The sequence below is a fragment of the Pogona vitticeps genome, chromosome 11 (genome assembly GCF_051106095.1).
Source record: "Pogona vitticeps strain Pit_001003342236 chromosome 11, PviZW2.1, whole genome shotgun sequence".
Taxonomy (NCBI): Eukaryota; Metazoa; Chordata; class Lepidosauria; order Squamata; family Agamidae; genus Pogona; species Pogona vitticeps.
Window position 1 is genome coordinate 11152243 of NC_135793.1, and position 27358 is coordinate 11179600.

Here is a 27358-nt window from a genome sequence, read left to right on the forward strand (position 1 = left end):
AATTCTGCTTTGGTCAGAACTTCCCTGGAATAAGAAAGTTTTGAACTTCTTGTATTTATTTTATTTTTATCTATCTATCTATCTATCTATCTATCTATCTATCTATCTATCTATCTATCTATCTATCTATCTATCTATCTATCTATCTATCTATCTATCTATCTATCTATCTATCTATCTATCTATCTATCTATCTATTTATTTATTTATTTATTTATTTGATTTATACCCCGCCCATCTTGTCTAAAAGACCACTCTAGGCAGCTAGGCATCCTTCAGTCTCGAGAGACTATGGTAACATGCTCTGTTTGGAGGTCTTGGAACAGCATTTAGTTTGTCTGAGAAGGCCAATTTGAGAGTGACAGTCCCTTCCACACTGAAGACAAATACAATCTGTCCCCTGTCCAGCTCCTTGGTTTTGCTGCTTTCAGGACTGCCTCTTTGCCTTGGCCTGCTGGACAAGTGTCTCTTCAAATTGGAAGAAGCCATGATGCAACGCCTGCCTCCAGGCTGAACACCCAGATGTCAGGGTTTACCATCTGTTGAGGTCCATTCCTAAGGCCTTCAGATCCCGCTTGCAGATATCCTTGTATCGCAGCTGTGATCTCCCTCTGGGGCGATTTCCCTGCACTAATTCTACATACAGGAGATCTTTTGGAATCCAACCATCAGCCATTCTCACGACATGCCCAAGCCAAGGTAGATGTCACTGTTTCAGTAATGTGTACATGCTAAAAATTCCAGGTTGTTCTAGGACTACTCTATTTGGAACTTTGTCCTGCCAGGTGATACCAAAAATGCACCAGAGACAACGCATATGGAACGTGTTCAGCTTCCTCTCCTGCCGTGCACAAAAGGTCCAGGACTCACTGCAGTACAGGAGTGTGCTCAGGACACAGGCTCTATAGACCTGTATTTTGGTATATGCCGTCAGCTTCTTATTAAGCCGTACTCTCTTTGTGAGTCTAGAGAACATGGTAGCTGCTTTGCCAATGCGTTTATCCAGCTCGACATCTAGGGAGAGAGTGTCAGAGATCATTGAGCCAAGCTACACAAAGTCATGAACAACCTCCAATTTTTGTGTGGAGTTAGTAATAGAGGGAGGTGAGTCCACGGCCTGGCCCATGACTTGTGTTTTCTTCAGGCTGAGTGTTACTCCAAAGTATTGGCAGGCCTTGCTAAAATGATTCATGTGTTGTTGGAGGTCTTCAGCAGAGTGGGCAACAATGGCTGCATCATGGGCGAAGAGGAAGTCCCGCATGCATTTCAGCTGGACTTTGGTCTTCACTCTCAATCTAGAGAGTTTTTGAACACCACTATTTTAAAATGATATCTTCTTTTCTCTTGCTCCAAGGGAAATGGCTCCAAATTACAAGAAAGGACATTTTAACACAAGAAATAACCTACTAAACATAAGTGCAAATCTACAATGGAACGGATTGCTTCAGAGGGCAATGGACTCCTTTTCATTAGAGAGTAAACAGAAGCTGCTTGTCCAGGATGAATTAGCTGGAGCTTTCCTGTTTCGGCAACATGACCCTCGAGAGCCCTTCCGGCTCTATAAGCCTATGATTCATATTTCTTGACTAAACATACTTGTTCAAACATGATAGGAAGTTGCCTTACATTGAGGAGGACCAGTGCTTTGTCTACTCCAACACTGTCACCAGTGTGTGGCAGGTACTACCCAGGTTTTGTGGCAGGATCATTTCCTAATACTAGCTGGAGGTGCTGGGGAGTAGACCTGCCACTTTCTCAACGCCACGGACGTGATCCTCCCCTGAGCTGTGTCCCTCTTGAAAATTCCTTCAATCTTGTCCCATAAGACGTGTTTTGAGTACCAGCAGATTTCCCCTCAACACCTATTGTATAAGAGCCTGTGCTAGCACAAGGAAAGGAAACTGCAGTGCCCTGAAACTCCCTACCCCCCTTCTTTAGGTAAGAATAAGCAGAGGAAGGACAAATATAGAAGAGGGGGCAGCAGACATGCTGCCAATAAACTGTCACTTTCTACACAAACACTACTTTTTAGGTAAAAAAAGCATGCAGTGAAACATTAAAGTGTCTGCCTAACGTGAAAACATGAACATGTCCGCAATCCTTGCACAAAATGTTTTTTTTTTTAAATTCCATATGGAAATTATATATTTCATCACATTGAGTAGCTTTTGTTGAAAATGGTGAAATGTGTGAAAACTGTAATGAAAACACAACATGGATATTCGCATATTCCTATAATTCTTGCAAACTATGAAATTTCCACACTGAGCCACCAGCAGTTGGCCCACATTTTAAACAGAGATATATGCTTTTTCTTCTGTGTGCTGTGAAAAACATTACCACAATTTGATTTTCTGACACATCACCCTCCCTCACTTTTCTTTCCTTCTCCAAAGACTAATTTCTTATTTTTACTGCTGAACATGAGACAAACAGTGCTGCCTGTGTTGATAATGCAGTACTTCCCCCCCCTTTTTTTTTTCTTTTTTAGCCATTGCCTATTATTCAAGGCTTCTGGTTTAGAGGTACAAATAATCAGTACAGTTGCTTGGAGTTAGGATATCTGCATAGAGGAAATCCAGGAATTGCCCTATTGGCTCTTTTTAAAAGATGCATTTTTACAGCTTGGTTGCAATAGCACAATTCTGTAGCCTCTCTAGAGAACAAAAGGGCTTGGGATCTAGTGGTTGCAAGATTACCCCAGCCTTGAGTCACCTCTTTGGGGTGGCATTATTAGCCATCTTGGGTGGCCCTACTATCAGAAACATGATTTGTGGTAATGAACACCCTCGGGGTCACCCACATGCAAACTTGGCCCCATATCTTTTGCTGTCTGCGGCAAAGTACAAGACAGCACTGCCCTATTGCCAATCACACTGGCAGTAATTCCACCACAAATTACAGGGTGTGCAACATGTACAACTCTGTTCTCTGACATTTTTCCACAGTTCTATGTCCCTCCAACACCTACCACCTGAGGCAGCTTCCTCACTCTGCCTAACAGTAGGCCCAGCCCTGTCCACACGCATAACCAGGATCTCCAGAGTTTCGATCATCTCCTAATATCACTCCTCTTTACCAGTGTGGAGACCACTCTACTCCCATGGTAATCCTTTTACCTTGTTTATCTAGGGTTGCTTTATCTGCATTATAGAAAGTCTGTCCCTAGATATTCATGAACACATTTCCCACGAAGCTGTGTTATCTGATGAAATGTGCCAGTAGTAAAGTTGTTTTTACACACTTATGACCAATCATGGCCTGTTCTGTGTACTGCCACCTCTGGATCCACCTACTGATATGCTGGAGGATCCTTTTAACATGCGTCTGGAAACAAGATGTGCAAATTAAAAAAGAATTATGTCGTTGGAGAAACAGTGTTTGGCTTTTTGTGGGGAGCATTCTGATGGAATATTTGTACTGTTGGCAAATCTCCTCTAAAATATCTCTGTGGTGTCTAAGAGGACATGTTAGCTTTAAATGTCCACTGTCATTTGCTGCAAGTCCTTGGTATAGATAGCAGTGTGTCTCTCTGTCTCCCTACATATCCAGCTATGAAGAAGAAGTGTCGTACAGACAGAGGGTATCTCTTTAACATTAATAAGAAAGGAGGGTGCATCTTTCAGGAAACAACACCCTTTGATGATTTCAGAAGAACTTTGTTGTTGTTTAGTCATTTAGTTGTGTCTGACTCTTCGTGACCCCATGGACCAGAGCACTCCAGGCCCTCCTATCTTTCTCTGCCGTGTCAAATTCATGTTGGTTGCTTCAATGACACTGTCCAAGTGTCTTGTCCTCTGTCGTCCCCTTCTCCTCTTGCCTTCACACTTTCCCAACATCAGGATCTTTTCCAAGGAATCTTCTCTTCTCATGAGATGGCCAAAATATTGGAGCCTCAACTTCAGGATCTGTCCTTCCAGTGAGCACTCAGGGTAGAATTCCTTCAAAATAGATAGGTCTGTTCTCCTTGCAGTCCAGGGGACTCTCAAGAGCCTCCTCCAGCACCACAATTCAAAAGCATCAATTTTTTGGCAGTCAGCCTTCTTTATGGTCCAGCTCTCACTGCCATACATTGGTACTGGAAAAACCATAGCTTTGACTATGTGGACCTTGTCGCAAACACGGGTTCGAAAACACACGTGTTTGGTTGGACAGAGAGCAATCAGGAGTTTGCACATGCTAAAATGGGCTGAAGAGTCCAAACTCAGCTAGCCATGATACAACACTCCTTCTCGCAGGTCTGCCCACATAAGAACACCCTGGTACTCTCAGATATTATTGTGAAAAGGTCAAGTGGGCATTGTAGTCCTTAGACTTAACTTGCACCACTGACAGGACTCTAAGTAAGCTAGGCCGAGGCAGCACTCTCAGATGACCCTATGACAAGTGTACTGTTCAGGAAACCAAATGAGTTTTATAATCTTTATTTTATTAAAGAAAAAGCATGTTACTAAGTATCAGAGCCAAATTAACCCAAAACAAATAAACTAGCATTGTGCTGTTTAGTTACAAAGATGTAGTGAGGCAAAGAAAACATGAAAAATATAAAAGAGTTCAAAAACCTTATTAAAAATACAAAAAGACATTGAAAAGAATCAAAACAGTTCCAGTCCAGGAAATCATTAGTAAAACAAAATAATCCAAGTAGGTTATGAAAAGGCTATAGTCCTCAGTGATCCTATAGAATAAAAACCCCTAAACAAAAGTAAAAATCCCTTATATGTCCCATAGTCCTTAGAAAAGAAAAATCCAGTAAATATACCATAGTCCTTACAAAATTACAAGAGCATAGTCCATATGGAGTATTCCAAGAAAAGAAGTCCATAAAGAATATTCCATAGAACAGTCCAAAAGTAATCCAGCAAAGCATAGAAACCAGTCCATATAGGTAGGCCACCAGTCCCAAATGGCTGAAGAGTAGGTCACGAATGACTGAAAGGTTGGTCTTGGAAAGACCAAGTCCATAGGCAAAAAGTTCCTTTTTCAAGAGTAACTGGCAAGGGCTTAATGCACCTTCCCACGATGTCATCCAATCAGAGTTCGTTACTAGGCAAACAGTCCTGTTACATCACATGACTTCTTTCTCATACACACCAGATGTTATTTGGGTTACGGTGGTTTCTCAAAGAGTCACAACAATTCCCATCTATCTAATCACACAGGTGCTTTGGTGTTTTTAGTGTTTTTAATGCTTTTATATTGTTCTTATGTTCTTATGTATCTTACTTTTGCTGGTCAATGACCGCAATAAACATTTATTATTATAATCACACAGAGTCCTTTCTCAGGCTTTCAGAATAACATTCTCTCGGCTCGCCTGAAAACACTTGTCAGCATAGCAAAGATACTTTATACACAGAAACAAGATGGAACCTCTCTGGCTTATTAATTAATTACAAAACCCATATGCCTTAAAAGATTTTAACTCAAAAACCCATCTCATCACAGACCTTTGTTGGCAAGGTGATGTTTCTGCTTTTTAAGATGCTGTCAAGGTTTGTCATCGCTTTCCTCCCAAGAAGCAGGTGTCTTTTAATTCTGTGGCTGTTGTCACCATCTGCAGTAATCATGGAGCCCAAGAAAATAAAATGTACATTTTCTAATTCTGGGTTATCCTCATGGTTCTATCAAATCTGATTCCTCTACCCAGCATCCCTGGGCAGCTGCCAGAGCTCCAAAATGTTAGGAGGCTGTACATCAGAGGTCTGTCCCAGGACTGGGTGGCAGGCTAGCTTTTTCCTCACCTCCTAAGATGCTGGCTTTAACTACCAATTTAATTTCTCTCAAATCATCTTCCTTTTTACAAAAGAACTCCATGTGTTTGAACAAAAGTGTGGTGTGTGTGTGTGTGTGTGTGCGCGTGTGTGTAGAAAGAGGAAGGGAGGAAAAGAGAAAGAATCCATGCATAGATCTAGGCAATCAATAGTAATGAAATCCTCTGAGTAGATTTTTGTCTTGTGTTTCTCCAAGTGTCATGATCCCCCTGGTTTGATTGACTGACTAATATGAGCTAAGCATCTCATCTGTTTACCAAGCTGATTTTCTTCTGCAAATGCTCAAATTACTTGCTTATCGTTGTTTACATTATTTCAGTCAACAGATGCTCAGATGGGGAGCCACCAGGTTAGCAACAGAGAATTGTGTGTGTTTGTGTGTTTCTGTCTGACAGAGAGACAACTGTTTTCCCTCTTTGACAAGTTCTCATCACAAGCCCGATGAATGAATGATTATAGCAATACTGCCTTACGCACAGATTTAAAGTCATATTTCCTGAGTCTATAGCACAGAGATGTTCTGATCAATTGATTTGCAGTCTGTTTCAAGCCGGAAAAATCTATCACAGTTTTTGGTATACAAAGAGAAATGCATTTCAATTGCTTCTGTTTTACCCTCAAATATACAGGAAGTTACTCTACACTGAGTTAGATCTTTGGACTGTTGAGCCCAGTAGTGGCGGGAACTCTCCTGGCCTTCAGGGCAAAATCTTTCCTACCCAGCCCTGAAGATGTTGGACGCTGGGTGTGGGGCCTTCTGCATATGTGTCGTGCCCCTTCCAAGTACTTGAGTGGAAGACCATCCAAGCTTATTCTGCATAACTTCTGGAACTGGACAAGACTGAGTAAAGTCAGGGCTGCATAATAATACATTTATCTGTGTGTACCTTTTAAAACTTTATTTTATTTTGGCTAAGAACTGAATTACACAATTTGAAGAACTATACAATATGAAGAATAAATGCATTCTAATTCAATTAGTCTGGGAAGTGCAAAGTTCTTGCTAAGGCCAATTCAAACATTTAACATTCAGGCTCAGCTGACTTTTTCTTAGCCAGCTTGTGCCATTTCAGACATGCATGTTATCCTCTCAGATATAATTTCACATGTATCCGCATGACAGACCATCCTGTGTTGAGAAGTCTTCTGCTTTGATTACTCTGGCTACACATGAAAGTGATTTCACACATTTCCTGCAGAAAGATAAACTGACCAGTATTTATGCTGATCTCAGTTATATTATAATTAATGACTAATTATTCTGAAGCATGGATAGCAAAAGATACCAAAAGATGCATCACAAAAAATCGCATAGTTATAACTGCTTGGAGTTCTTTCTTTCTTTCTTTCTTTCTTTCTTTCTTTCTTTCTTTCTTTCTTTCTTTCTTTCTTTCTTTCTTTCTTTCTTTCTTTCTTTCTTTCTGCCTCTGAAATATAGGGTTTTTTTCCAATGTTTTATTACCAGATTTTATTACAAAGAGGAGAGGCATTATTTTAACATTAGATTTTGTCCAGTCTATGTGGTACAACTGCCATCTGTCCCAGATGAATACTGACAAAAATAAAGAAAGGTGATGTATTTATAAAGTTGTATTATAAGCAATTGTCTTGTTTACACCATCATGAATGCAGATGGCTCTGTAACCAAAGTATTTCAAATTATTTTGAAATACTTTTCTAGCACTCATATTGGACAATTTGGTCTATGAACTCATTCCAAAAGAATGAGAGATGAGTTTAGAACAGGGATGACAGCTGTAATGTAGGTCAACTAGACTTTTATCACAAAAGCAAGACTTTCAGACATAAACTAATATTGATTTAAGGATGAAAATGCATCAGACCTGTCAAGTCACAGCAGAGCAGTAGGAGCTGCGGTTTAGTCTACCTACACTTCTAGAATAAAATATTGGTCTACATCTAATTCTCAGTTGGGCTGATTTTTCTGTTTGAGGGTATTAAAACCTAGCAGCTCAGTCCAGGAGTGATCCAGTCTGTTCCATTACCAAAGACCTCTACCATCTTTACTAAATTCTAAGCAGGTTATTGTCTCAGTAGTATTCATTGCAGTACCAGTTCTCTGTTTTGGGGCACTAGCATCTTGTGCCCTGAGTGGGTGGGTGTACCTTACTCCGTTATCACAGAATGAGGTACATCACTCTGTTTGGACCAGAAGGTAAAGATGCATATGGCCATTAATAGGAAGACACTCCTATAACTGTAGGTCTGCTCTTTATGTGACAGGGTGAACACATGATGGGAAAATAAATACAAAGGTATGGAGTCTCTAGACAAAACACATAAGGAATCCAATACATCCTATCAGAGAAAGCTGCATGTGCAACCACAATTGCACAGCAATTTTTCCTTTCTAGCTTGCTGTCCATCATGCTACCAAGCATCTGACTGAGTGTGGAAGCAGAGGAGTACAAGGGGCAGCCGGCAGCCTAGGTAGGCTCACATGCAGTGAAAATTCAACTGGATTCTGGCCACTATAATTTAATACTTATATGTATTACCGGTTCACCAGTATTGTGGATGAAGCTTCACTCGGTCCAATTAGAGGAATCACCATCAGACAAACAAAAACACAACAATGTAAAAGAGTTAAATCTAACCACTCAAAGATTTTAAGTTTTAAATTGTCAGAAGGTGCTTAGCCAGGACTCCTTCCCTCATTTTGGTTCTATCTTAGTTTCCCATGTGTGAATGCCCATCTGCGTGTATGTAGTATGTATGGTATGCACACACACCCCTGAAGTTATAAAGTCTCCATACTTCTCATAAATTTGGTAACTGTTTATAAGGGTCAGTCTTGCTATGAGGTAGGAAGAAGCAACCATCTGGAGGATACCACTGGCAGCCTGACATGCTTCCTTCCTCCTTTCCCTTGGCAGCCCAAATTTCTCCCGTCTTGGAAGCTAAAGCTGCATGTGCTGCATGGACAGCCCTTGACTCCTAATCTGCTGCCTTTGAATGTGGTAAAGGATGGCATCTGTTGCCAGGGTAGAAGGAAGATGTATGATTCCATTCCAGACATCAATGACTACATGGTAAGTCAGAACATACGTAAATCCTACTCTAGGTGGGACTCAGATGGAGGCACTGGCTGAGCTTCAACATAGAAAATGGAGAGGTATGCTCTTGGCCTTTACCTCAGGCGAATGCATCCTTTAATTTTCAGGTCCACTGGGCTGCGCTCCACACTTTCTTTGCCAGCTCTCTCTTATGTGACCCCACACACACACTTGCAGGCTTCCATTGTAACCGAAACCAAAGAGATTGAACACAATTACTGCACGGAGGAAGGAGAAAGCTACATGGAAAGAGATGGAGTCACACAGGTGGCTTAGAGGGAACCTTTCCTCAGGCAGCATAATTTTGGGTCAGCCCTGTTGTGTCATTCGGCTTTTATTGCAGAAGCTTTCTGGGGAGCAAAAAAGGCAGATGGTGACCTCTCATGTGTAGGCTGTGAAAATATGTCATGATAGAACTTCACCTTGATAGCTTGCAAACAAGAACCATAAAGTGATGGAGAATATTAATCAAAGGATTTGAGTTCAGTTTTTTTTTGCTCAGCCTTCTTTCATTTCCTACTTTGCATGACCTTGTGCCTCACTTAGACCTCAACAGGGTGAAAAATGGGGGAATATTTAAATCAAAGGCAATAGGGAATTGGACTTCGACCCAGGATTATGCCAAGAAAAGCAAACACAGGAAGACAAGATGATGTAAATGCTGCCTTTGTATTGATTATTGTAACACTGGATTACTTTTCAGATAACAGAATCTCGAAGCTCATCTCTTGGACTGTGCTTCGTTCAGCATATATGCAAACAAATTAACATTTCTTGATTGTGTTTGAATGTAGGAGATGTTCAGTGTTAATGTTGTGATAGGGAAGATAAACAGGGATTAAGAACTTGATCTGGTGTTGTAGTAGTCAAAGGCAATTTCAGAGATTAGGCAGTTGCCAATTTTTCATCCCGCCTCTGTAGCTGTGCCTCTTTCAGAAGTTTCCATGCAGATGTTAATAGGTGACAACATTTTTCTATTTGCTGTAACTAGCTTCTCCTGCTGATTACTGTAAAATAACTGTAGATGCAGAAAAGGGCACAAAAGCACTCCAGGTAAATCCTGAGTCCAGTTTTTCCCTTGCTGCTTTTGCTTTGTTTCCTGTTCTGTATGACCTTGTGCCCTATTTAGACCTCAGTTAATGCCTTGAGCATTAATTGGGTAAATTTCAACATATATCTCCTTCCTTCAAGGTTGTGGGCTTGTCTGTCTTTGGTCTTTTTGGAGAAAATCTGTGCATTTTTCTTCAGTATCTTTTTGCTCATTTCTTAAAAATAAGTGGCACTAGAAAAAATGGACAGCGATCGCCTCCAGGGATAGTGCAACCTACCCTATCACCCGGGGCAGGCCACTGTATGCCAGTGGCGGCAGTTTGCTCAGTGGGTGATGGTAGCAGCAGAAACAGCTGCCTCTTCTTGGCTAATGGCTGGTTTGGCTGTGACTGATCTGTTACATGAAATAATAAAAGGAGAAGCACTGGATGGTTTGGTTGTGTCTTTGAAATCAAGTCAGCCTGTCCTGTTTTGCTTGTGGCCTTTATGTGTGTGTATATATTTAGCTTTGTGAAAGAAAAATGATAGTTTTGTGCAGATATACGAATTTTGCACAAGTTACATTTTAAACAAAAATGTAAAAATCATGTTTGGCACGCACTTGCACATACATATACACACACAATTGGGGTTCCAATTTTGAACTGGACTAATATCACTCAAAGAGGCTGCCAAATGTTTTCATTTGCATAAACATCATTCCTAGAGGACAAGATTTGCCTGTAATCTCAGGGACATTGAGATTCTTTCACATCTCTAAACTCCTGTTCAGTTGACAATCCTCAGAGAATTCAATCCAGCAGCTGCCCAAATTCAGCTAGATGGGCCTGCGCCAGCTCTACTGAGCCTGCTCAAATTTTAATAAGTGGTAGAAGGACGCTGGAGTTTAATAATGAATTTTAAAGCGTGCCCAAAGGAACAAGGTTGGCTGAAAAAATAACCTCGCTGTGTCTCTGTTTGGCCATAGCAGAAGCAATGGTGGCATCCATGCAAGGGAACAAATGCATTTAAATGAGCAGAATGACATGAAATCAGTAGCACAATATTAGAATTAATGTGTGACTTTTTTGAGTTAAATGAGAATTTGAAAGAAGTGGAGTACAAAGAAGAACAAATACATGGAAGAAGGAAAAGAGAAAGCCTGTTGTGTGTCTTAAACTATACCGCACTTCCCCTTCTTTTTAGAAAGGGCACTAAAGTAGCTCAGGATGTGCTTTGGAAAGTTACTTCTGAGAAAAATAACATATACTAACAAGGTACAGTATATATATACATATATGTTTTTCTTGACAGTAACATTTGTCCCTGCCATCTGTGGGTAGGTTTGGGAATAAGCCTTATAGAAAATGCTGGAGTGTTGCTATTAATATAGAGCTGGCACCTGGGCTATAAAGCAGCAAACTTCATAATTCGTGATATGAAAAATAAATGCAAGAAGAAATCTTTCTTTCTTTCTTTCTTTCTTTCTTTCTTTCTTTCTTTCTTTCTTTCTTTCTCTCTCTCTCTCCCTTCCTTCCTTTTTCTTCATATCAGAGCATTGCACAATTGAAAATTATAGACATGTATGAAATATAGGTAAAATTAAAACAAATTAAAATCTATTAATTATTAGAATATTTTTGACCAAATATACACTATTTCAGTAGTGCCATTTTAGTCATTTGGTAGATCTTCTTTCGAACATGTAGTGGTGCATAAATTGCATGCACATAATTGCTGCACTGACTGAATTTCTCCACAGTCACAGAAAATTTGTCGTATATCCAAGCCGCCCCATCTTGATTATTCTTTCATCTTCCAACTTTGCATTAACATCTATCAAGTGACTTCCAGGAGGTCCAGCTAGAGTGGGAGAAATAATAATTATACATTGAACACATTGCCAACATCTCCCCTTCTTCAGGACAAATCACTAGTATTGTCGTATATAGTTTACTGCACCATGTACTATGTATTAGTAAACTGACCTTCTGTGCTTTCCAGTTCAGAGACTGGTCTACTAAAGGAGGGGCAGATCTGATCACTGACAGGATAGACATGATTTACCCATGATCCTGGTAGACCAATCATTTTGTCCAGCAATGCCTCCTTGTTCTTCCACACGCAGGCCAAACATAAGACCAAGGTGTGGGTCTTTGTGATACGATACAGGCAGGGCTGCCAAAGGACTAGAAGGAAGCAAATACAATGCATACACATACTTCTCGACTATGCCAGTTGGGGATGTGTGGAGACAGGTTCTTAGGTTTCAAAGAGACCTCATAAACCAAAATCAACTTTCTTCCTCCTGTACTTGCCCTGGGATTTATCTCCCTGCCTGAACACCCAGAGAGGCATAGCAGTCTCCTGAGATTACAGCTGGCATCCAGAGATCTGTTGTCCAGATGTGTAACTGTCAGAGGATGTGGCTATTGTGTGCTGTGGAACATGGGCTCCCCCCACATTCTTCGTTTCACTGAGATCTGGACTGTCCTAAGAAAAAGCAAGATGCTAAACAACAACAACAACAACAACGAGAGCAACAACAAGAACTACAATGAGAACAACAACAAACCAACAACCAGTATTTGGAAACTGAAATTTCTCAGCCTGGCTTCAGTTGATATAATCCGTGTATGTCAGTGGTGACATTTCAAGACTTCTAGCTTTTGAATTTATTGTTAAATATGTTTACCCTCTCTGTATAATAAAAATACTTTTATTACATTTACTGTGGGCAGAAGAAAAGAAGACTTTAAATATTAAATTCTGAACCTTCTGTCTCTGTCTTTAAAAGCATTGAAATTTTGAGGGGGTGGGGGAATCAGGAAAAGATGTGTCTTGTACGAAGGTAGTTTATGATGACGCTTCTTTTTTTGCAGTGGTGGCTCATATATTTTAAATAAGTGTAAACTTTTATACATAAGTGAAATGATTATCTAACTGAAAGTACTGTTTTTGTAAAGTAAGGAGAGGATTTTATGGCCTGAAAGATGGAAATGCATAAACTAGGGAACCAGCTGATATGGATTGTGAAATGAACAAGTTGATTTCCAGCTATGTTGCAGTAATATATAAAGCAGTGGCACATTATTCCAGAATCAAATGATCAGCACAGTGTGGGTTTTTTCAGTATTTTTTTTTCTCTAAGGGAAGTGTGAGCATCACCCTCCACTGATGTCCAGGATTCTACCAGCTTCTTCTCGCCTCATTCCACCCTCACTGCATTTTCTTTCTTGCATTATAAGCCAGAAGAAAGTCACAAGTAATGACCTGGGGAGAGGAAGAACAGCTGGGGAAGGGAATAGATTTTGTTTTCAGGTTGAGTGTTAAAGAAATGGAAGCCTATGGCAAGGCTAAGTGACTCTTAGATCTGTGGGACAAGAAGATATTGCCTGCAACCAATTGGTGAGGAAAATTTCTATTGGAAAATAAGAGAGAGAGAGAGAGAGAGAGAGAGAGAAATGAAAATTCCACATGATTCCCTTTTTGCATGGCTAAATGTTGGCTTAAAGGCTAGAAAGGGGCTGCAGCGTTATTCAAGCCACCCATTAAGATGAACTGCAGATGGATTTAGTCCATAAATCAATTGTTCAAGGCACTGCATGATTCCCAAAGAAGAGCCCTCCGAGACAACGTAAATAAATAAGACTCTGCATGATCCTCTCATTATGATGATTATGGTCAAATTACCATTGTTGAATTATTCCTCACTGCAATATCTAGAGACAAACTTGCAGATGGCTCAATACAACCAAGGCATATTGAGGGTTTCCGTACACACCCTGCGTACTTCAGTGAATATAGCTAACAATTCTTATGCAATATTAGAAGAACTTTGGTGCCTATATCTTGTCATAATTTCACCAATTTTAACAATTCCACATGTCTTGCCACTATACAATTGTTTGGCAGTTAAGAAATAAAATACTCTAAAGATGTTATGTGCTATCAAGTCACTTCTGGTAAAGGACAACACCAATGACAGCAGTCAAGATGGTCTACAGGATACCTTCTTGTGATCACTAGGTAAAGGTAAAGGTTCCCCTTGACAATTTTTGTCCAGTCGTGTTCGACTCTAGGGGGCAGTGCTCATCCCCATTTCCAAGCCATAGAGCCAGCGTTTTGTCCGAAGACAATCTTCCGTGGTCACATGGCCAGTGCGACTTAGACATGGAATGCTGTTACCTTCCCACCGAGGTGGTCCCTATTGATCTACTTGCATTTGCATGCTTTCGAACCACTAGGTTGGCAGGAGCTGGGACAAGCGACGGGAGCTCACTCCATCGCGTGGATTCGATCTTATGACTGCTGGTCTTCTGACCCTGCAGCACAGAGGCTTCTGAGGTTTAGCCCACAGCGCCACCATGTCCCTGGAACTAGCAAAACCACTCCTTAAATGTCTCACTTAGCTTCAAAGTCCGATTAGGGTCATCATATGTTGTTTAGTCCACAGTGCCACCACGTCCCCACGTCTTGTGATCACTACCATTCCCAAAAGGATGCCAAAATCCCAGAACCAGATTCCATTTTTCATCAGCTAACCACTTTTAACCCAAAAATAAATTATTTAATCTGTTTATGTATTTAAAATATTTTTATCCTGCCTTTCTCCTCGAAAGGATTCAAGGCAGTTCAGCCAATTGTCAGGACTATTTTTCAATAAGTTATCTAGGCATCTATTGCTTGGAACTACAGAGTAATCAAAATACTTAGGAGAAATGGTAATGAGCACAAAGGGCTATCCTGCAGAACATCTTGGCTGCTGACATGGGTGTTCTCAACATTCACATTGCTCTTTGGTATGTAAAGTTTTTGCTGCCAGCAATACAGGCATGGCATTGTGCAGCAATAACAGGGCCTTTCCTGTTGTTTTGAATAGTAGATACAGAAGCACAATATCACACATTCATAGATCAGATGTGTTTCGAAGAACTGAATTTCATTTTCCCTGTGCCGATTAAATTCTTCCTGACATTAACACATGACATGTTCAAATGATCTGTAAGTCTTTTAAGGCATTATAAATAGCTTTATCTCTCCATTCCATATGAGGAAAATGCAAACCGGTATTTATTGTATTTTCCCATCAAAACAACATGGAATTTTACAACAATTTATTTACAATTGGGACAAAAATCTCTTGCTACAAAAAGAACTAGAAAGGGAAACTGGTGGTGTTTTTGCTGGTATTTTGGTCCCTTGTCGTACATACAACAAGTCTCTATTCTATGAAGAAACGTCCTTTAACTTTTACCAAGGAAGGCTTTGCATTTTATTATAATGTGGATCAAAGTTTAAGGGTTGAGCAATCATTATTTTATTAAAGCCTGTTGAATTACTTTGAAATACTAATGGGGGAGGGGGACCTGCAGTGTGCCATATTTGCTCTACAAATTGACTGATAACAGAGCATTTTTAATATTCAGTCTATACCATGTTATTTATACTTTTTAAAATGGCATGTTTGTTTTTGTTTTTCTTAGTGGAACATAAGGCAAATTATATTAATTAGGCTATTTACATGATTTCCTAACTTAGAGCAGAGGAACTTGCCTTTAGCTAGCAAATAATTGGAATTACAATTGCTAGAGATATCACAAGTTTCTTAATTATATCAGGCTTCATCAAGCTCAGAGGCTAAACTAAACGATTTGCTTCCCTATCCTCCATGTTTTTTTTATTACCATCCAGCTGTTCATTGGCAGACAAAATCCAACAGGTTCGTGCTTTGGGGAAACAGAATGGGCGGAGTCAATTGCTGAGGCATCATAGGCCTTAAATGTTGACTAATTGTTCCATTCGGAAAAATAACCCACAGCTAAATGCTGATTAATAGGCAATGGTTCGGCAATTGCAACATTTGTAGACAAGCTAAGGAACCTATAGTTTAGGGCAGGGGGTTATGGCCCCCAAAAGACCCTTTTTGTCCCTTCCAGGTACCTCTCACAACAGAACATATGTGGATATATTTCCAGGTGAAAGATAGACCATCAGCACATCTAGAAAACTTTGGGTTTCTCAGGAGAAATCCTTGGTGTGTAGTCATCTGCATGTGGTATCACTTGCTCAAACAAAGGCTTCAAACACTTGTCGACTCTAGAGTGAGCAGGGTAAGGTCCTTTGACTTCAAAACAAACTGTTCTGAAAGGCTGGGTGTGACTTGTATCCTATATCAGTCAAAAGAGCCCAGATCTGCTTCCCTTCATTTATCTGTTTTCCTCACAGGGCCAATGGAAATTGTTGGCCAAAATGTCTAGAAGGCCCAAGATTCTTGCCTTTGCTCTGAAGAGTTACTGGATTAGTAATGTCTTATTCTCTGAGATTTCAGGGCCTAACCCTGAAATCGTTGGACATGGGAAACACAGAGACAATTCAGAAACACTTGAACGTATTCAGGCTGAGCCAAAATCTCCTGGCATTACCCAGAGAGATGATGGAATTTGAGAGTCCAGGTTTTAAAATCACCCTACAGACTAAGATCTAAGTTTCTCCTCCACCTGTGTCATTCAACCCGCCATGTGTCTTCTAGCCTACAGACCTCCCCCTGGTCTGTAGGCTAGAAGACACATGCCAGATGTTCCCCCTACACAGCAATTTCCTTACACTTTAGCCACAACCCTGATCTGGTAGCCCTATATGTCTTATTATAAGTGTCCTACAAGAGCCAGCTTATTGCTCTGGTTAGACAGTTGGACCAGGACTTGGGAGATCTGAGTTCAAAACCTTACTCGGCTATGAAGCTCACTGGATGATTTTCGGCTCATCGCTATCTGTCACCCTCACCTAACCTTTCAGGCTGTTACAAGGATAAAACTGGAAGGAAGACAGTTTGCGGCTTTCCCTTCTTTGGAAGAAAAGTGTGGGGCCAGTTGGGACCTCTCCTGTTTAAATTCAATGCTGAAAGAATGATGAAAGCAATTATTTATTTATTTATTTACAATATTTTTTAGCCGCACCATTGCCAGTGGCTTCTGGGCGGCGTACAACATTAAAACTTAAAAACATTAAAAATATTTTAAAAGACAATATAAAATAGCATATAATTAAAATAATTCTTAAAACATTAAAATCAGTAAGTCCTGCTGCTCATATGGCCAGCTAGGGAATATTGTTTAATTAAAATGCTGGCTGAACAGAAAGGTCTTTGCCTGGCGCCGAAAAGCCAAGAGTGTTGGAGCCAGGCGGATCTCTCTAGGGAGGGCATTCCAAAGTTGGGGGGCAACAACCGAGAAGGCCCTATTTCGACATGCCATCCCCCTCACCTCTTTCAGGGATGGCACCTTCAGAAGGGCCTCCTGGCCTGATCTTAGAGGATGGGCAGGCTCATATGGAAGAAGGCGGTCCTTTAGGTAACCAGGTCCTAAGCCGATTTATGGAAAGGTAGGCACCTCCTCTTCAACTGTATTCAAGTGTCTAAATTTAGTGATGCAATGCCCCGCTCCCATGCCTCCCACTGTCTGATGGAAGTCAGGTCAAAGATTGCATTCAGCCTTTGTAAATAAGGGCTTGCCCAGACAGGGGAATTTGGAGGGGTCTCCTTTGTGCTTAAAAGGTTCCGTGTGATTTATTTCATCTCTCGCTTCAGCAATCCTTCTGTTTACACTGGAGATGTTTATTCTCCCCAGAGAAGAGTCTATATACATGTTTTTGGATTGTCGGTTTACTCATGAGCAAAGTTTACCCAGGTTACTCACAAGCAGGGTTTACCTGGTTTACATAATAAATAAGTTTACCTGTTTTATTTGTGTATACATTTGCATGGTTTACTCACATGTAAGGAAGCAGCACAAATAGCAGCTGAGGACAGTGGCAGTGCAAGGGGAAAACACTGGGGTGCAGTTTGGGTAGACAAAAGTCAGGTAACCACCCCCCCTTTTCCTGATGTTGTCCTCAGACAGGGCTCTGCTCAGGCTGTGCTGCCTTGCGGGCGCAGGCCCCATGGCATCAACTAGCCCTTTCCTCACCTTGTTCCACAGCAGTCATTCAGTGGGCACAGTGACTTTCTTTTCCTTCTACAGTGGTGCCTCGCAAGACGATTGCCTCGCGGGATGAAAAACTTGCAAGACGATTGGTTTTTGTAATCGCTATGGTGCCTTGCAAGACGGTTTCTTCTATGGCCATGCTTCACAAGACTTTTTTTCCCAAGACCGATGCCTCGCAAGACGAATAAATTTCATTCGTCTTGTGAGGTTCCCTATTTTTTCACAAGACAGCGATTCTCGCGGAACTAATTACATTTGTCTTGCGGGGCACTACTGTATTTTTTGTTAAATAAAGTGACATATAAAAGAGCAATGCTTCAACTTATGGTATTAGAATTTTGCTACATCAGTTAGGGAAATATTTTTTTAAGAAGATGAAAATGGAGGAGGGGGGCTTCTCTGTCTTCCCTTTTAAAGGCACAACTCTCCTAATACACCATAGAGTCATCCCCTCAGATAATGCTGCCCACAGCTCCATGGGTGCAAAACAACCATCTGCAAAGTCTACACAGTGGGATTACTAGGAACATGCTGAATTGTACAGAAAGAAAAAAGAAAAAGAAAGAAAAAAGGGGGAAAAAGGAAAAACAAACAAATCCAAAGCCCCTAGTGCTGTGCCAGAAAGGAACAGGACAGTCCTTGAAATGTTGGCTCCGTCGCGGTCGTAGCAGAGCGAGGCTCTTTTTGCCTTCCCTCCCATGAGTAACGTGAAATGTGAGCTCTCATTACTTACCCAGGGGGAGGGGGGAGCGTCCTTAAAAGGAAGCCCCACCACGTGCTTAGTCTCTTCCCTCGGCTTTCATCCTGCCCACCCTCACTTTTCTGACTGGTCGCCCTGTTGGAATAGGAATTTTTGACCCGCTAATGGGATTGGCAAGGTAGTCGCGGGGATTTTTCACCTATCCCACACTGGCAAGGGATTATTATTTTTTGCTTTTGGTTGCTGAGTTACTTGTTTAGGTCACACAGCGGGTAGTGTGGAAGGAACGAGGATCGGTGAGTGCCCAGGGAATACAATGGAAGTGACAGCATGTCCGAACTTGAGGTGCTGCGGATTGTGAGGATACAGTGTTCGAAGGAAGGACGGGCTGGGGCCTCTGCTGGGCTGAGGGCCACCAAAGAGCGGGGGCTTACAGGCCCAGCAGGGGCTTGACAGTTCACCGGCTGGGGTCATGCGGTCTTAAGAACCGCACAACAATGGGGCATGGGACTCACCCATATAAGGTTGGGGAGGGGGTCCTGAGACACCTTCGGCTCCAAACCTGTTTCCACATGGCCCCTGATTTTCTGTGGGCAAGAATCTACATGAGGTGTTTTAAATAAAGTATGGCCCTAGTTTACCCCATCACCAGTGTTTCGCCTCTTTATTCCAGGGTGGGAGGGCAATGGCAGCATGGATCAATCGAAGTAGAAACATGTGGGGATGCCGTAAATTGGTTTGAATCAAGCCGTACAAACAGCAATCCAAACAACCATCTATATACCCATCTGGGCAGACCCTATAATGGTAAATCTATCACAGGCACTGAAGAAATTTAGACTTTAGCTCTCCCTTTTGTTTTTCTTAAAAACAGTTGTGTTGAGGAAGGAATTGGAATGGAACCTCAGGGAGGGCTGTTAATACTAGTGAAGCTTTCCTACTCTAAACCTCCAAAGGGAAGTTATTTCATGGAAATGTTACTTATTTGGATTACAGTTACCTAAGTTAACTGAGAGAATTACAGCTTTTGGAAAACAAAATCCTCTAGCCAGCACTGGCAGGAGTTAAACCTTTCTAATGCTGCTTTTCCACTAAAAGAGAAAGCATGCAGGTACACTGGAAGTAAGCTCTCCCCCCCCAAAAAAAAAAAACACACACCAGACACTCCCTCCCCACATGCTTTACTAATGCATCCAACCGTGCTACCATGTCTCATTTAGCTGATAGGCATCCTCTCCAGTTTGGCCTGTGTAGAGGTTAAAAACAAAACAAAACAGAAATTAACAAACAAACACAGCAGCAGTAGAAACATGTCTAATCCTGCTTCAGTCACTTAAGTAGAAGATTGGAAAAAGACCAGCTGGTGTCTGTGGCTCCAGGTAGTGAAATAAGTTTGAGAAGGTGTAGCAGCTAATTGAATCCAAATCAGCCATTGCTACTTTTAGAACAGTAATGTTCAGATTTAATATGCATCCCAATCTCCCGCTGGCCTCCTTGTAAATACTTTATATGCCTTGCAGCTACCGAGGTATGTGATTCTCATATTTGTGACCCCCTTTTTTTAGGGTTTTAGGTCATGGCCTGTGGGTTGAGCAACTCAGATTTAGAGAAGTGATACTCAATTTTAATTGCACGTATCAGGAGGCAGGTGGGAGATAAGGACAGAAGCAGGAGGGTTTTTAATCCAACTGTGCTGAAATTTATTTCAGCTTTTACCTAGAAGCAGCTTGACGCTAGCTCTAATATGCTGCATACACAAGATCATACCATTGGTATTCGAGTCTGGATATTCTGGGTTTAAGAACTAAACTTTTGTCTTCCTAGCTCTAGTTACAATGTAGGTATGGTTGATAAGAGGCCTCCATGTTATCTCTCTCACAGAAAATAATGATGGTGACGGTGTTTTCTTTTCTGCTTTGGCAACCTGTTTATTACAGCTATTATTCACTGATGCTGCAGTTCCACCTCTCAATTCTGCCACCTTCTGAAAGCTAGAAGTCTCTACTTCGGCTTTTTACCCTAGCAATTAGGGGGTGGAAATTGTTGTTTTCTACTACTTCCCCCACCCTGGGAAAGACTAGCTTTTGGATAGAACATGTCTGATCCACAATTTGTTTCCCAGGCGGAAGCCCAACTATAATACAGGACCTGTCTATCACTTAAACAGGGAGGAATATCTAGCGACTCTCTCTCTCTCTCTCTCTCTTGCAAGTGGGTGTGATTTATGCTGTCTGGAAGTTGAGTCCAAGATAATTTAGTGTGTTTCCCCCCCCCCCCCAAGATGGCTTAAAAAAAACCCTATTACCTCAAGTTGTTCAAGTTTCTGTTCCTACTTGATGTCTCTGTGCCTCTGTAGGGGAAAAAGGGGGGGAAATCACCAAAGAAAAAGGTTAAAATAAAAGATGTATCTGCACAAGCAAAGAAATTTAGACCATTGATCAACCTCCTCTCTTAAAGCGTAGAGCACACTTCTTGTACTTCAACTTCCACTCTAAATATAAACACTACAACATAATTCTACTAGCTGTCTCACTCTCTAAATGGCACATCTTGTATAGAAAAGATGAAACGAAACAGAGGGTTTTGGTAGTGCCAAAATCTGGAAACACCAGACCTGTAGCCTAGCCCTAGGCATGGTGGTTATGTGTTATATACCATCCAGTTGCGTTAACTAATGGCAATCCAAATAGAGATTTTGAGATATGTGAGATATTTAAGGTGTCTCATCTTATCATTTATTTATCAGTTTTTTTCATTTGTAGTTCTGTATAGGAAATTAACATTCTGGAGAGCTTAATGCCCTTTCTGGTGAGTCCCGCAAAGAAATCTTACAGTGAGAAGAAAACTGGGATTTTTATTTTATTTTGGCATACGTCAATGTCTCTGTTGGCATGATTTGTGTCTGTGGGATTTGACACTCAATAAAGTGCCAATCTAGTCAAAATGTCTTTGGTCAGTTTCAGTCTTGGCTCCATTGCTCTCTCTCCTTCTTCAACCCCTCGTGTGCATGTGTGTTTGTGTGTGAGAGAGTAAGAGAGTCTGTTTGTCTACATGTGCATGTGTTGGGTTGCAGGGAAACTGCTGTTTTAGTCTTTTTCTCTCTCTTATTCTGTACTAGCACTATGTCAGATTGCAAAAGATTTTTTTAAAAAAACATAAAACTAACAAAACATTAACCAACAGCAGCAGGGCTATTGGTTGTGAGAGGCAGCCAATGTGAGGACATGTGGGAGCAGGACAAAGTCTGAAATGCAATGATTCGAAAAGCCTGTGTAGCCCTCTTACTGATATACAATGCAATTTAAAAATGAATTAAAAGTTTTCCTAAGAAGACACACACACCGACTCAAAAACCCAGGACTTTAAACCAAATTCAAAAAACTCAATCCATCACTTGACTTCTTTCAATAATGTAACCACACATTAGACTGTGAGTTTCAATTTCTACTGTTTCTCCTCTTTCTTTAGACACTTGAAGAATGGGGCTTCCCTCTTGTATTTATTTGAAGTGGATGCTGAGGTACAGCAGTGTGTCCATGTTTTAAGATGGAGGCTGATTTTTGGTCTCAGTTTCCTTACCGTACCATTTTGTTTTAAACCAAATGCTAGGCAAGGATACAGAAGTGTCTGCAAAGCCCTAAAATTCAATGATTTTCCCTTTGGACAGCCAGAGATTTTCTTTAGTATTGATCATGTCAATATATTTTGGCCTGAGAGTATTTTTCACCTTACTTTTCCCTTTGATTATTGTTTGGTTTGTACCTATGTTTTCCTGCCGTCTGTTCATATGCCGATAAAGGTATCGAAAAGTAAAGTATATTTTGGCCGCTGCCCACTGATTAAAAGGGCTGTCTGATACATCCATACTCTCCATTTCCTGCTACATAACTATCAATTGAGCCACAGTCTTAGGGACCAATCTGTCAATAAAAATCTACTTGAATTTCTCATACATAGCTGATTGCCCAGAGAACCTTACAGTGCAGTCCCATTTATGCTTACTTAGAAACGAGCCCTTCTGTATGAAATAGAACATACCATATTTTTCCATGTATAAGACTATACTTTTGTCTGAAATCTTTAGACTAAAAATTGAAGATCATCTTATACATGGAAGTAAGCTGAGGAAAGAACAAAAATAAGTGGAGGGGAAAGCAGGGATCAAAGTGATCCTGCAGGACTTTGATCTCTGATTTCCCCTCCACTTGCTAAGCCCCACTTAGATTTCTTAATTTTGGGTTAGAAAAGTGGGGGGGTGTCTTATACATGGGGACGTCTTATACACAGAAAAATACGGTATTTCTGAGGAAACATGTGCTGTCAAAGGGCTTTTTAAAAAGTGAAATGCTAAATAAGGTAGATGGAGAAAAACCGGCTATTGCTTCCTTGGTCTTACAGAACACGACAGGATTACAGCATGTGGCTCAAGTCTATGTAGGGCATTACAATATGCTTTAAAGTACAGTATGTTCTAAGATGATATTTTCTTTCCCAACAGGAAATCAGAGCTGTGAATGATACACTCACTCAGCCACCCACATATTTTATTCTCATTAAGGGATGTAAGATGTATTCTGAACACGGATCTTTCTGGAATGACACTTTTTGGGGAGCAATGGCCTTTCATTCCCTTATTGCAGGGAAGAAAATCAAATATTCTTTCCCCCTTAATTTGTGCATGCTGGGGGAGAAAAAAGCCCCTGTTTTCTTCTGATGTAATTATTTCATCAGAAACCACAACAGCATAAACAGAAGGTTGTTGCTAGTTTTGATCATTAAAATATGAAAGGAAATGGCTTTCACCATTACAGGACCCCAGAGATCTCAATTCCTATGCAATTTCAAGAAATTTAATTTTGTAGCCCTGCTAGCAGCTTTTGCTTACAAACTGCTGTGCACATTTAGCATTGACAGGCAAGAAAAAGTAACTGAGTAGGTCTACCAAAGCAGTAACATCCTGGGAAAATACTGACATTTTCAAATCGTATATTCAAGAATAAATCCTCTCCTTCTACATTCTCTTGATGACACCTGCACATCCCATTGTTTTATGGATGGAAATTGTATCTGAAGTGCCACAGGGATCTTTTTCAGAGGAGCGTCTAGGGCTGCCAGGGTTTAATGATGTTGTGGTGTTGACTACCCTTGAACAGCTTGGGCCCAAAGAATGGTTCACTGAATTATCTCATCAAATAATCCCCGTCTAGACTCAGGGAAGATGGCAGGATGCCCTCTCAGACCAAGAGGGTATTGCCAAATAAGGGCACAAGGAAGACTAGGTGTGACCCAGCAATACAGCGATCACTGGCAAGGCATCGTCTTTTGCCATCGCAATCAATTCTTGCTGTCCATCTGGGATAGAGCGAGACTGTTTTCACAGTCTCTTGAGAATTGTGTGAAGGACGGGAAAGCCTTGGGTATTTAAAGGGCTTTCCCCCCTCGCATTGCCCTCTTCTTTTTTGGGCTCCCACCCGCCCACCCTTTTTCTAGTGTGATTTCTTTCTGGTCGCCTTTTAGGGGCCGGATAGGAATTTTTGAGCTTCATCCTGATTGGCTTTTGGATGGGGGGATTTTTTGCGCCTATCCCACACTGGATGAGGGGTGTTGGCATTTTGGTAGATAAATGTTGGGTCACAATAGGCAGATAGTGCAGAAATAACAGGTCTTTTCAGTGTGTCCCAATTGTAATCTCTGGTAAGCCAACAGCACACCCGACTTCTCAGCACTGCGGATCGTGTGATTACAGTGTCTGTGGCAGGAGGATGCATTGGGCCACTTCTGGACCAACAGTCATCAGCAAAAGATGGCTTGTGGTTTATTAGCAGCTGGCCGGGTTCCTGCTGTTTGGAGACCGCTGGAACTTGGGGCCGGGGACTCACCCATTTATTGATTAAGGGGTATCGGCATACCCCTTCCTTTCACCTGTTTCCGCACTATAGCAGGCCCCCTCTTTTGAGCAAAGGATTGCCATTTCGTATTTGATGTTATCAATAAAGTGGCCCATATTGAACCCATATCTTTGTCTTGCGTCCTTATTCTGGGGTTGGGACAGCAATATGTTCATCTACAGATGTCTCCCCCATGAGCTGATGTTTCCCACTGAACAGGGATCTCCTTGAAAAGCAGTCCCTTGGGGAGACTTTATGCTAAAGGGCTTCCAGTTGGGCTCTGGGAAGGAACCTGTCCAGCTTAGCACTGGTGGACATTTCCATCTCTGCTTGAACATTGCCAACTACTCTTGAGACTGGATCGGACATCTCTGTGGTGTATAATCTTGGAAATGATATTGAGCTGGCATTCTCCCGGATGATATACTTTCTTTGGCGGCTTATTGACTTCAAACTATATTGATTTTGACTCCGTGTCCTCTGTGCTGACTTGAGGATTAGTAGGACTTTGCTTTGCCCTCGGTGCCATCTTAACCTGTGCCCTTTGGAGGAGGAAGAGCTTCTTGTCTCATTCATGCAGTGAATGTGTTCTGTGTCTGCTCCGTCTTTTAGCAAGTGGAATGAGGCAGTGGTGGAGGAGGCAAGAAAAGAAGCAGCAGCCGTGACTGAGGAAGTCCAGTGTCTCCTTCCACCTCAGGTGGTGTAAGACAGTGGTCCCCAACCTTGGGCCTCCAGATGTTCTTGGACTTCAACTCCCAGAAATCCTGGCCAGCAGAGGTGCTGGTGAAGGCTTCTGGGAGTTGTAGTCCAAGAACATCTGGAGGCCCAAGGTTGGGGACCACTGGTGTAAGAGACTGCATCACCTGGTGGCTCCTCCCACTCACATGGCCCACATGGCCTTTCACAGCCTCATTTCCATCTCTGCTATACATACAAAAGATCAAAGAAGCTGATTTACCTCATTCAGAGTGTGGCCAAATTTTGATATCCCAGTTTGCTCCCGATTGTATAAAGTACAATGAAAGCTTAGAGCAAACCCCCCAAACTATGAGGTTCTTGTAAATTGTTTGGTGCTAATGGGTAAGGGATGTCCACTGAACGCTCTGGGTCAAAGGAGCTCCCATCTGTGAGGAAATGAATTAAACTAATATAATAGTTTAAAAATTAATCAGACCCCAGGCTGGTTGAAGCAGTAATGCTTTGATAACACAGGAATTCAGATTTTTAAGTGACTGATCTTCCATGGTCCAGTGGAGAACAGGCAGGGAGTATTAGTAATCTTCAAAGCTTGATTGCTTTTTCTGATAGCATTACAAAATTAGTGGATGAAAGAATGTGTAATTTATCTAGGTCTCAGCAAAGCAGTGGATGCGAAATCTTTACTTGCAAAATTAAATTCAATTTGGCTCAGACATGGAGCACTGCCACTTGGATGTGGAAATGGCCGGTTGAGTCCAAACACAACATAATGAGAAATGGCACCTCACCAAATTATGGGGAGGTTGTTTAAGTGAGATGTTAATGGGGATCTCATCTTATTTAACATCTTCATTAAAAATCTGGACAAGGGTGCGACAATGCATGTTGATTAAATATATGCGCGATGGTTGATCAGGAGCTACTGCAAGTACCAGAAAAGACAGAAAGAAATATAAGGGGATATCATGAGTCCTGGTCTAAAGACAAAATGGATACATACTGATTTTCTCATCTTTAGTAGAAAACAGCAAACTACTGCAAGGTTTTTTCACTCCTGAATGAGAGTAAAAAAGACAAACATGTTTCTTCAACAGAAGCATTAAAAAGAAAGAAAGAAAGAAAGAAAGAAAGAAAGAATGAAAGAAAGAAAGAAAGAAAGAAAGAAAGAAAGAAAGAAAGAAAGAAAGAAAGAAAGAAAGAAAGAAAGAAAGAAAGAAAGAAAGAAAGAAAGAAAGAAAGAAAGAAAACCCTGCCTTTTCTGTGCAACCCCCTGATTCTGTGCTTTAAGAACTTCTTTTTATGCAAACTAAAAGTTTGTGTGCAAAATGCACGTTGTTATGCAAAATGCATATTTTTGCACAAAATGTTTTGTGATATTTTTCACAGAGTAGTGAAACACACACACATACACACACTCGCACAGGCACACACGCACACACGAACTTGTAATCTTTCCCACTTTGGAGGCATTTTTTAAAATTATCATCTGCAAGTATGAAATAAACAAAGATTTACCTTCTGTACCTTGCTCTACAGCTGAAGGAATTTGGGATAAATACAGATGAGTTTCTGAAGAAGCAGTCAGGGTTAGAGTAAGCACTCCTGGAGTTGAACTGTTGCTCAGGAAGGCAAGGACCCAGAGACAAGTGAATGCAATGGCAGGGTCAAGCATGAGCTTTAGTTCCCAGATAGTCATAGTGGATTGAAGGAGGGAAGAAGTAGTTGCAACATCAAAAACAGGTAGGCAGGACAGGGAAGCAAAGAGCTACTCAAGGGAGCAAAATTCTCATACTTAAAAGGCATTTAGACTGATCTACAAGGACTTTGTAGGATCTGACACATCTCAGTTGGGTAGATGAGTCAGCTGACAACGTTCCAGCAGTGGGGTCAGCTGAAATGTTCAAGTTGGGGTGCAACTGGTGAGGCCAGCAAAACATTTCCTGGTGCTCTCAACTCACAACCTCATGTCTAATGGAATATGGGTTTGTGTGTGTGTTTGTCTGTGTATGTGTCTGTGTCTCTGTGTGTGTGTGTGTGTGTGTGTGTGTGTGTGGAAATGATGTGCAACTCTAATAGTGCAAAATTTGTGAAGCTATAATACTTACTGTCTTGTCACATGAACTTTTTAGAATTACAAAGATCAAATCTGCAAACATTTGATCAGTCACACAGCTCTTGCTCTGTCTCTGTGTGTCTCTGTCTGTGT

The 27358-nt window shown here is 41.2% G+C and overlaps 1 long non-coding RNA gene across 1 annotated transcript; it reads right to left on the reverse strand.

The window, feature by feature from the left end:
* Positions 1-19729: 19729 nt before the first annotated feature.
* Positions 19730-27210, reverse strand: LOC140702260 (uncharacterized). Its single transcript, XR_012081361.2, has 3 exons — positions 26153-27210; positions 20871-20915; positions 19730-19811 (listed from the first exon to the last, which is right to left on the reverse strand). It is a non-coding gene; the product is annotated as an uncharacterized LOC140702260 (long non-coding RNA).
* Between the last annotated feature and the right edge of the window lie 148 nt (positions 27211-27358).